Consider the following 12,336-nt stretch of genomic DNA (forward strand, 5'->3'; position numbering starts at 1 on the left):
TATGGAAGATGTAACCTATCTTATTGTAAAACTTGATGATGTGTGGCTATGGCATAAAAGGTTGTTTCATGCTAACTTTGATAATTTTATTAGTATCAGCAAAAAGAAGAAAGTTAGAGGTTTTCCAAAACTAAAGAAGCTTGAAAATACAATGTGCAAACAATTTCAGCTAGGAAAGATGACTAATTCAAGTTTCAAAAGAAAAACCTACACTTCCAAAGAAGTATTAGAGCTGGCCCATACAAACTTATGTGGCCCAACAGAAGTCCAAAGCTACCAAGGAGATAAATATATAATGTTGTTTGTAGATGACTACTCTAGGATGATGACTGTCATGTTATTAAAGAAAAAATCTGATGCATTTCAAATGTTCAAGTGGTATTTGACCAAAGTTGAGAAAGAAATAGAAATTAGTCTAAAGTGTTTAAGATCAGAAAAAGGAGGAGAATTTACATCAAAAGAATTTGAGACATTCTACATTGACAAAGGAATTAAAAGGAAAACATCAGCTCTAAGAACTTCACCTCAAAATGGCATTGGAGAGAGAAGGAATAGATTAGTGATAGACTATCCCAAAACATTGATGATGGAGAAACATGTTGCTCTGAAGTACTAGAGAGAAGTTGTAAGTACTATTTTTTAGACCCTGAATTGAGTCCAAGTCAAGAAAGGTACAAATGCAACACATTTTGAATTATGGTATGGTCACTCAACTAATGTAAAATATTTCAAAGTATTTTATTGTAAATTTTATATTTTTAAAGATACTAGAAATGGAAAGTTTGATGCAAAAAGTGATGAAGACATATTCCTTAGATATTGCACTAGAAGCAAAGAATATAAGTGTTTGAATACTAACACTAATAAGATTATGAAGAGTGCAAATGTAAATTTTGATGAGCATGCAAAAGTCCAAGTTGATGAATCTAAGAAACTAGAAGAGTAGAGTGTTTACCACATAGGGTAAGAAGTTCAACACATGTATAACATGATTCAGTTCAAAATAGGTACTTTATTCATGTATGCACTTGTAGATTACAATCTGATTACAATGACTACAATGATCAATTGATGATTCCAAAGTCCATCTCAGATGTGTACATATACCTTTTCGAAGGGGTGACTAAAACATCACACACCCGTTCGAATACTACTCTACCCATCAGACCCATCAGCTACATGATATATTTAATAACAACATAATCCCCCTCCAAAAGAAGAGAAAAAGTCATCTCCGGATGACAATTACAAAATATCTTAGACAAATTAACAAAAAAATACATTAACTAACTAACTACAACAAGATAGATCTATTTCTGTCACATCACTGTCATATTCATCTTGTGCCTACACCAAACTGGTCTCCAAACCACATTGCATCTATAGCCTCTGCTAACATAATATTGTCTCCTTAGCAGACCTTGATAGCCACCCATGCCACTTTCTCTATTTCCAAATCCTAGTTACACTGAGCCAAGTGTCATCGTACTGCCTTCAACTGGATGATCACCTCCTCCTGAGCTCTGTATGCATCCACCAAGATGACCTCATGCCCAAAAACCTACTCTAAGTGCCACCTCAAACACATAGATACTCATGCCTACCATCGCAGCTCTAGGTCTCATCAATTGGTCATACTTCCCATGACTAATAATCTGCAATGATTAGGGGTCTAGGGGGCAATGCCCCCAGTAGGGTCAAGGGGTAGCACCCTCGTGGGGTCCTGGGGCACTCTGAAACCCACACAAAATTGCATGGAACACACTATTTATATCATTTTCTTCTAATTCCACACTCTTTTTCGCAACTACTTATATCTACCCTTCCCTTTGACATCATGCATTACACATTGTGAATTGTTTCAATCTGTCATCATTTTTATTATTTTTTTCCTCTTCCACTTCCTCTTTCCTGCAGACTTGCTTTGTGAAATAGCTATAGCAATTCCTCTTCCTTTCTTGATACCCTTCATATGGCTATCCTAGCTTCTCCCTTGCCATATTTTGTACATCCTCCTTCTTCCCTTTCCTCTAGTCACTAAATATGTACGATGTCATTTTAGTGTCTTGAGATCGTACGATCTTTTTCTACTTTAGTACCTCTTATTACCATATGGTCTTGCTTCCACTAGTGCCCCAACCCATACAGATAGGTCATATGGTCTTCATTCAGCTTTTTCCTATTTGGTACCATACTATATTGTTATCATACGATCTCCCTTCAACTGTTTCTATTTCTAAAAGCACCGTATGGTCTCCCTTCCACTATTTTCTATTTCTATCACTGTACATGATCTTACCCCCATTTCTCGCAGGTCATACAATTCTTAATTGATTTCCTCTTGAGGTTGTACAGGTCATACAGTCATCTAACTACTACTACCACTTTTCTTTTCAAGGTCATGCGGCCTTTTTCTCTGGACTCCTTTAAAATTTTCCTCTTAATACATTTACTTTATGCTTTATATTATCACTTCATACTTTTACAACTACAGTTTATCCCTCGACATTTTAAAACTATATTCAATTTTAATATTATACATATATACATTATTTATAGGCCTCTTTTCTTCTTTCAATTGTTTTCCCATGGAGGATCCTTCCTCTCTCTATATATTTTCAACTTTGATCCATTTACAGCATCTGGTATTTATTTTTTGTCTTGTGTCCACAATTTAATTACTCCATTATATCCAACTTCCTATATCTTATACAATCCAACCCTTTTAACTTTAAATTTTCTAGGCCTTATTTCATTTTTTCCATTATACTTTAGTATCAATTGATTAGGTTGAAATTTGTTTAATTTTAAATGCTTTTGATGCCATACCTTCCACCTGTTTTGTGCAACTTCCATGGCCCATGCTGCATAGTTCTTATTCCTTTGGTACAGCCGCTTCTATATGGGTACCACACCTTTGATTAATGGTATTTGGTGGAAACATAGCTTTGGTGGCACTCCTTTTAAGTCCTTATACATCCAAGTTGTTTCCTTCAATACTGTGTTCCAATCATCTCCTACAAGAATGTTCTTTAGATTTTCCTCATCACCCAAGTTCATTGTTTTCACTGTCAGCTCTTCATACTTTATTCGCCTATCTTTATTGAACATATGGGTAGGTGTCTCATCCACCTGCACTTATCTCTCCTTTAGTTCACTATACTCTTTCAGAAACTCATGGCCTTCTTTTCCTTCCTCCACACTCAAAATGTTGCAGCTTAGAAAGACCTCATAGTCTTCCATTTGCCAGTGTAGCAATCTGTTTACTAAATCTAGGTCATCATCAGTTGACCCTCCTTCTAATCTCAGCACCCCTTCTTCATCTGGTTCCAGCCTTCTTTTCCCTTCATCATCATTCTCACCTTCAACTTCAAATTCTTAGGATGCTACTTCTTCTCCTACCTCCTTTCTCCATGGACAGGGTGTTCCTTTTCCAATCATGCTTTACCTTAGCTTGCACTAGCCACCCCCATCCTAGGATGGCATTGTACCCTCTTCTCTTTAGTGAGATGACCACAAAATCTAGTAAAAATGGTTGTGTCCCAATTGTTATCAGTTGTGCCATCAAAGTGCCCAAGGGTTTTATCCCATGTTGATCTACTATAAGTAATTAAAAGGTGGGTGGTCATAGTGTTGGTTGTCCAAATTTTTTCTAGATATCTTCTGGCATCTTATTCACTCCCTATCCTCCATCTACTATTGTATCTATTACACCATACCCAGAATGTCCATCTCCACTAATGTTGGGTGTCTACCTATCATATGTGCTAGTAACATTGGGTTTGTTGTTGCTACTGTCGAGGTTATTTCCTTACTATCCTTTGCTCCCTCTATCACTCTCACAGATGGTGTCATATTTCTAATAGTTGTATGTAGCTGTGGCATGGTGAGAAGAAGATCATTTAATCTAATTGGCACTTCCGTTTGCATTATCTGTTTCACCATGTTTTGTTCTGCCAAGTTTCTTTTCAAATTTTCAACAGTGTCTTTTACTTGTGACTTCTCTACTTTCATCTGCTTCTCTATCTCCATTTGAGCTTTTTGTAACCTCGCCTTCTCTTCTTCTGCATTCAGATATTTTTCTTTCCTCGCCTGCTCCCACATGATTGCCAACATGTTCTCATTACTTGTTTCAATACTTAATAAATTTACGCTTTGCTTTGGACATTTTGAATCCTCATGGTCCCATAGACCACACCACCTGCATAATAGCTATGTCATCTCCTTTGTATTATAGTCCCTTGTGAAGTGACCTCAAAGATTACATGCCCAACACTGTATCATTGGCCATCCACTCGCATCATATTGTATTATACTCTGGCTTCTTTTTTTATTGTTATTGTTTCCATCCCTTTTGCATCTATTATTATTTCGATAGCCACCTAAAGTTGCATCATCGCTCGTGTTATTACTATTTTTTGATGCTTCCTGTGTTAGTAACACCTACTAGTGTCCTTTTTCTTTCAAGTTAAATGGGCACTCTTTTAGGGATTGCCCTACCACTTGGCAGATGTCACAAAACTACTTCTTTGGGCATGAACCCTTCATATGGCCATCTTCCTCGCAATCTGTGCACCATAGTTCTCCTTTAACTGTATCTGGATTCTTTTTCAAATTTTTGAATTCTTTCATCATCCAAAGCATATCTTTCTGTAGTGCTTTCACCTTCTTGTTTGATTCCTCATCGCTACTACTTCTTTCCGAGGATGAATAATCTAAATTAGAGGATTTATGCTTCTTCTTCTTACTCATCTTTTATTCACTTTCCAAATCCATGGCACAAGTATATGCATTGGTGTATGATGCCGGTGGTACAATCTTCATTTTCTTTTTAAGAGTCGATCATAGCCCCTCCACGAACCACCATTTTTTCAATCCATCCACTAGTTGATTCTCCATCTTTTTGATTAATTATTTTAGTCACATAGCATAGGTCCAGACTATCTCATTCTTTCCTTGTTTGGTGCTATATATTTTTTCCACTATTTCATTATCATCTCAGAGTAATCTAAATTCTGCTATAAATTATTTTTTAACATTCTCCCATGTATTAAGTTTCTGAGGACTAGTGTCAAAAAACCAATCTATCGCCACACCCCGTAGGGTTGTTGGAAATTGTCTTACCCAATCATCCTCATCCTTCACACCATTTGCCATCCATATGGTTTCACACAGTTTACAATGTCTCATTGGGTCTACTAAACCATCATCATGAAACTTGGGTAACTTTTCTTTAGGGCTAGCCATCATTACTTGCTTTTGTTTTTGAGGTACTTATGTACCCACATTTTTCTAAGCTCTCACATTGTTCTGGACTCCCACACTATTCTATGCTCCTATGTTCTTCTAGACTCCTATGTTTTTCTATGCTCCCACACTATTCTAGACTCTTGCACTATTCTATGTTCCCACACTATTTTGGATGACTTTTGCACTTTTTTGGGCTTCCACACTATTCTGGATAATAGTCCTATTCCCAACAACTGCATTATCTAGTGAAAAGTCTTCAAGTGATGTTCTATTCTCCACCTGTATTCATTCATCTAGTTTATCAAGAATGAAGAGATCACTCCATGCTCATGCTCCCTCGACACTCCAAGCCATGTGAGTTGTTTCCCTTCCATTTAGACACTCTCCCCTCAGTGTATATAGGTTAAGAAATTCTACCCTTGTTTCCTCCACCAAATTCAAGCATTGTCGAGTTTCTTCCAATAACTCCTTGACACTCATCAACCTACTAGGTGAGTGCACTCCCTCCATCTATGCCTCTTCACTCCTTTGGTGCCCCTTGAAAATTCATTGAATTCTTTGCCCACAATCTACTTGCTGTGTTAAAATAAAAATATCTTTTGCTATACTTAGTTCATTTTTATCTTTTAGCTTGTTTCGATCCTTGTTTGAAAAATTTGGCATTAATCCTCATTCCTTCATTCCAATTATGTTTGGAAATGGCACCAAATGTTTACCACATAGGGTAAGAAGTTCAACACATGTACAACATGATTCAATTCAGAATAGGTAATTTATTCATGTATGCACTTGCAGATTACTATTTGATTACAATGACTACAATGATCAATCGATGATTCCAAAGTCCATCTCAGACATGTACATATACCTTTCTGAAGGGGTGATTGAAATATCATGTGCCTATTCGAATACTACTCTACCTATCAACTACATGATACATTTATCGACAACATAGAGATCTTTTATATACTTATATGAAGGAATTTCTATTGAAGATAAAGATGTCAATCAAGTTGGGAATTAGCAACAAGTTACAATATTAGTTGAGTCACAACCAGTAAATGCCAAGTTGCAGTCAAAAGCCAAGTTACAAAATGAAAATAATGTACATTCTGACTCAGAAGTTAGTACACATGAGAGAGATGATGAGATGCCAAAAACAAATGTGCATAGTGACTCTGAAGCTGAAACATCAAACATGGAAAGAAGGATAGAGCCAAGACTATCCAAGTATGTGAGAAGACATCACCCTATAGAATAAATAATGGTGATAAGTGTTAGGAATAAGGTGTCTCAACCTTGGATAATTCCTATTCTTATTATTTGTTTTGTAAAATGTATTTCTTGCAAATAATGTTGATGTGTCAGCATCTTGAATTATGTATAAGGAGATCATCACTAAAATAGTTATGACAGATTCCTATGACATGTAAGAGTTATGTTAGGAAGATTCAATGATAGGTGAAGACATGTGGAAACTGATAAATTTGAGTACTGTACACTCTACCCCAATAGAATTTTTTCAGGTTCCTATTTTCTTGGAGAATGATAAAACCCTAATACAGTTACCTTTGGGAGTAGCTGTAAGGTGAAGCACATGTTATAAGCATTTTTAGGGTTGCAAGAAAGTGTATTGTTGGTACTATGAGTTCCTACTAGAGTCTTCTATTGTCACTGTTAAACTTGCATTGCAAGTGTATTGTAACCTTATGTTGAAGATAATACATTGTGCAAGTTCTGGAGGGGTGGGGTTGTTTTACTGAAAGGTTTTTCCCCATCGAAAAATATTTGTGTTATGTGTTTCTTTTTCTATATATTTTCTTTATGCTTGGTTGGATGAAATATTGTTGTTTACATGATATTGAATATGTAACTATAAAAGATTTTAATAAGATTTGCACCATACTTCTCTTAAGAGATTAGTGTAGGAAGCTATTTCTGCACCTGAGTTTCCTTACAAGTGGTATCAAAGCCTGATCAACTTTTGATCCTAGTTGTTGGGTAGGGTTTTTTGAGCTAATCTCAAGTTGAGTGGGAGTCTTGTGTAGAGCATCCTGAATCTTATTTGCAGATTGAGATGGTGAGTTCATCATATGGAAGAATGGAGGTGGAAAAATTTAATGGCACTAATTTTGAGTTGTGAAAACTCAAGATGGAAGACATCTTGGAAGATTGTGACCTATGGGAAGTGACTTCAAGTGCTACAAGACCAAAAACTATAGCTTAAGAAGATTAGGATATCAAAGACTATAAAGCTAAGGGTCTCATAAGACTCTATTTAACTGATATAGTTCTTCTGAATGTTCTAGATGAGAAAACTGCATATAGTTTGTGGGAAAGACTTGGGGCTGTGTATCAGGCCAAATATCTGGTGAACAAGTTATTCCTAAAGAAGAAGTTATACTCTCTATGAATGGAGGAAGGTGGATCCTTAATAGATCATTTAAATGCATTTAATCTACTGGCTACATAGTTGACATCAGCTGGTGTCAAGTTAGAGGAGGAGAATCATTGCTACACACTTTTGTGTTCTTTATAAAATTAATGGGACCATCTTGTGATGGCTCTTTGAATCACATTAGTCACTTTCAAAATGGATGATGTGGTGTCTTCACTGCTATCAGAGGAGATGTGGAGAAAGGCTTTCATTTCAGAAAAAGAAGCCCTTGCTATTCGTGGGAAATCCATGGAAAGAGGGAAGAAAAATGACAATAAGTCTGACAATAAGGGTAGATCCAAATCTCGTGGGAAGTCAAAGACTTCCAATAAGTCCATGGAAAAATGTTGGAACTATGATAAACCTAGGCACTTTCGTAAAGATTGCAAAGAATTGAAGAAGAAGAAGAATGGTTCAGATTTAGCTTCAAAAAAATCTCAAGAAGATGGCGATGCATTTATCGTAGCTTTGGTAGCCCATGCATCTGATGATGTGTGGTTGGTTGACTCAGGTGCATCTTTTCACATGACCTCTCATCGAAATTGGTTCTCAAAATATGAAGAGTTTGATGGTGGAAAGGTGTACTTGGGTGATGATTCTCACCTAAAGATAGTTGGACATGGAAGGGTCACTATCAAATTTCCTGTTGGACAAGTAAAGGGAATCAACAGAGTTATGCAAATTCTAGGTTTGGAACAAAACCTATTATCTGTAAGTATGCTTAATGATGTAGGTGTGCAAGTTTTTTTTTGAAAGAAGGATGCAAGATGATGAGAGGATTGATAGTGCTTGCAAGGGGTACTAGGAGAGGTACCTTATTTCAACTAGATGCATGTATTCCTCTATGTAATAGTTCTTCATCCTCACTATTTGAACAAGTAGTGAAATATTTAGTGGTTATTGGTTTCGATGGAAATGCAAACACTTTGGAAGGTAAGCTTCCTGTAGAAAATAAAATGTCGTGGCATATGAGATTTGGTCACATTGGTGAAAAGGGTCTCAAAACCCTAAAAAATAAAAATTTTGTTGAGGGGTTAAATCATTGCAATCTCGAGTTTGACTTCTATGAACACTGTGTCTATGGTAAACAAAATTGTGTTAAGTTTTACTCTAGTTCTCACAAATCTTTTGATGTTTTGGATCTTATTCATTCTGATGTATTTGGTCCTGTAAAAGTTCTTTCAATCTCCAAGTCTGTATTTTTTGTATCTTTCATAGATGATTACAGTAGAAGGACATGGATTTATTTTCTTAAAAGTAAGACACAAGTCTTTAGTTGATTCAAGTAATTTAAAGCCCTTGTAGAGAATCATATTAGTAAGAATATTAAGTGTGTGAGAATTGACAATGGTGGTGAGTTTTTCTTAGCTGGGTTTGAACAATTCTATAAAGAATAAGGTATCGAGAGGCATAAGACAACTTCTTATACCCCACAACAAAATGGAGTTACAGAGAGAATGAATAGGACACTAATGGAGAAGGCTAGGAGTATTCTTAGTGGAGTTGGTTTAGAAGAAAGATTTTGGGCCGAAGCTATGGCCACTACTTGCTATCTAGTTAATAGATCTCCTACATCATCCCTTGTTGGTAAGAAACCCATGGAGATGTGGTCTGGTAAGAAGCCTTTAATTAGACATCTTTGTATTTTTGGTTGTGAAGCTTATGCACATGTCCCAAAGGAGAAAAGATCTAAGTTGGAAAAAAAAAGTTGTTAAATGTATTTTCATCAGATATAGTGCTAGTGTGAAAGGATAAAAGCTTTGGGATCCTATGACTAGTAAGGTGTTGCATAGTAGAAATGTTATTTTTAGAGAGCTAACATCTCCTATTGTGCTACAGCCAGATGAAAAAGAAAAGGAAAAAGATGTTGTTCAGTTGCCTCCTACCCCTGAGAAGACTGAACAGAGAGACCATGTTGGGTCTAATGATGAGGAGAGCTCTAGCAACTCTGATAGTTCAAAAGAAGGGGAAGAAAAACCTCAACCGCATCCCTTGATGAGATCCATGAGAGAAAGAAAGAAACTAGAAAGGTTTTTTTATTCTATGTTAGATTTCAATTGTGCTTTTTCTTTGATTACTAACACTGATGAGCCGAGATCTGTGAAAGAGGCTTTCGGCATGGAAGATGCAGGTTCCTAGATTGAGGCTATGGATGATGAGATGGCTTCATTAGAGAAAAAAAAAACTTGGGACCTTGTACCTTTTCCGAAAGGGAGAAAATCTATTGGCTATAAATGGGTTTTCAAGAAGAAATTCTATGCAGATGGTAGTGTTGAAAGGTACAAAGCTAGATTGGTTGCAAAGGGGTATTCACAGGTAGAGGGAATAGATTATGGTGAAATATTCTCTCCTGTTGCAAAGTTGACATCCATTAGATTTCTGTTATCTCTTGTTGCATCATATGATTTAGAGATAGAACAGATGGATGTGAAGACAACTTTCCTTCATGGTGATTTGGAGTAAGAGATCTATATGTCACAGGTAAAGAATCCTTAGTTTGCAGATTAAAGAAATCTCTATATGGTTTGAAGCAATCTCCTAGGATGTGGTACCTTAAGTTTGATGCCTTTGTGTTGTCAATTGGATTTGTAAGATCGAAATAAGATCATTGTGTTTATTTGAGAGTTGAAAATGATTGCCTTCTTATTGTTGCATTATATGTTGATGATATGTTACTGTTTGGGAAGGGTAAGGGTATGATTTCTGATTTTAAATCTTAGTTGTCAGCATAGTTTGAGATGAAATATCTTGGGGCAGCTAGGTACATCTTGGGTATGGAAATCAGTAGAGACAGGTCTAACACAAAACTTTCATTGAGTTAGAGTAAGTATGTGAAGTCTATGTTGGACAGGTTTAGCATGGCAGATTGTAGACCACTATGTGTTCCTATTTCTGTGGGAACAAAGTTATCTGTAGTTGATTGTCCAAAATCTCCAAGTGAGGTGGACGGCATGAGTAGAGTACATTATGCTAGTGCAGTTTGCAGTCTTACGTATGCTATGGTATGTACTAGACCAAACATTGCCCAAATAGTGGGAGTCCTGAGTCAGTTTATGGCTAATCCTAGACGGGTACATTGGGATGCAGTTAAACGAGTATTCAAATATTTGAGGGGTACATCAGATTACTCCATATGTTATCATGGTAAATCTTCTAAATTTTTGCATTCAGTTTGTATTCACGGGTTTGTCGATTTAGATTGGGTAAGTGATATTGACCACAAGAGATCCACTAGTGCTTATGTGGTCACTATGTTTGGTGGTGCCATCAGTTGGATGAGAAAGAAGTTGAGTACATGGCTACTACTCATGCTTGTAAGGAAGCCATTTGGCTTAAGGGATTGTGTTTTGATGTTGGTGTTGATGCAGAACATATTTCTATTTGGTGTGATAGTAAGAGTGCTATTTGCCTTGCAAAGAATCCAACTTTCCATGCCAAAACGAAGCACATTGATGTGCAGTTTCACTTTGTGAGAGATATGGTGGAAGATGGAAAGGTAAATTTGGAGAAGGTAGATAATGTGAAGAATGTTGCAGATGCATTAACGAAAGTAGTGGGCACTAAGAAATTTAGATGGCGTTCAGAGTCTATGGGCCTTTTGGCTTATAGCGGTTAGTTCATGTTATGTTCCTATTGCTCTTACAAGGTGTTCGACAAGTGGGAGAATGTTAGGAATAAGGTGTCTCAACCTTGGATAATTCTTATTCTTATTATTTGTTTTGTAAAATGTATTTCTTGTAAATAATGTTGATGTGTTAGCATCTTGAATTATGTATAAGGAGATCATCGCTAAAATGGTTATGACAGATTCCTATGACATGTAAGAGCTATGTCAGGAAGATTCAATGATAGGTGAAGACATGTGGCAACTGATAAATTTGAGTACTATACACTCTACCCCAATATAATTTTTTGGGGTTCCTATTTTCTTCAAGAATGGTAAAACCCTAATATGGTTAACCACCTTTGGGAGTAGCCCTAAAGTGAAGCACATGTTATAAGCATTTTTAGGGTTGTGAGAAATTGTATTGTTGGTACTGTGAGTTGCTACTAGAGTCTTCTATTGTCACTGTTGAACTTGCATTGCAAGTGTATTGTAATTTTGAGTTGAAGATAATACATTGTGTAGGTTCAGGAGGGGTGGGGTTGTTTTACTAAAAGGTTTTTACCCACCGACAAATCTCTATGTTATGTGTTTCTTTCTTTATCTATTTTCTTTATGCTTGGTTGGCTGAAATATTGTTGTCTACATGATATTGAATATGTAACTATAAAATATTTTAATAGGATTTGCACCATACTTCTCTTAAGAGATTAGTGTAGGAAGTTGTTTCCACACTTGAGTTTCCTTACAACAGGTATGCCAGACTAGTGACAAGGAATAGACTAAGAAATAAATCATGCCTGCTAAGCAAGATTGAGCCCAAAATAGTAAAAGATGCACTACAAGATGATGACTAGTATAAAGCTATGGAAGAAGAGACAGATTAGATTGAGAAGAAAAAAACTTGGACTCTAGTTCCCAGACCAGCTAATAAGAATGTGATTGGTACCAAATGGATATTTAGAAACAAGCTTGATGAGAATGGTGAGATCCCAAGAAATAAGGCTAGACTAGTTTGCAAAGTTTATGCACAAGAAGAAGGATT

The sequence above is a fragment of the Cupressus sempervirens genome, chromosome 4 (assembly GCF_028749045.1).
Source record: "Cupressus sempervirens isolate cs-2001-9-10 chromosome 4, ASM2874904v1, whole genome shotgun sequence".
Lineage (NCBI taxonomy): Eukaryota > Viridiplantae > Streptophyta > Pinopsida > Cupressales > Cupressaceae > Cupressus > Cupressus sempervirens.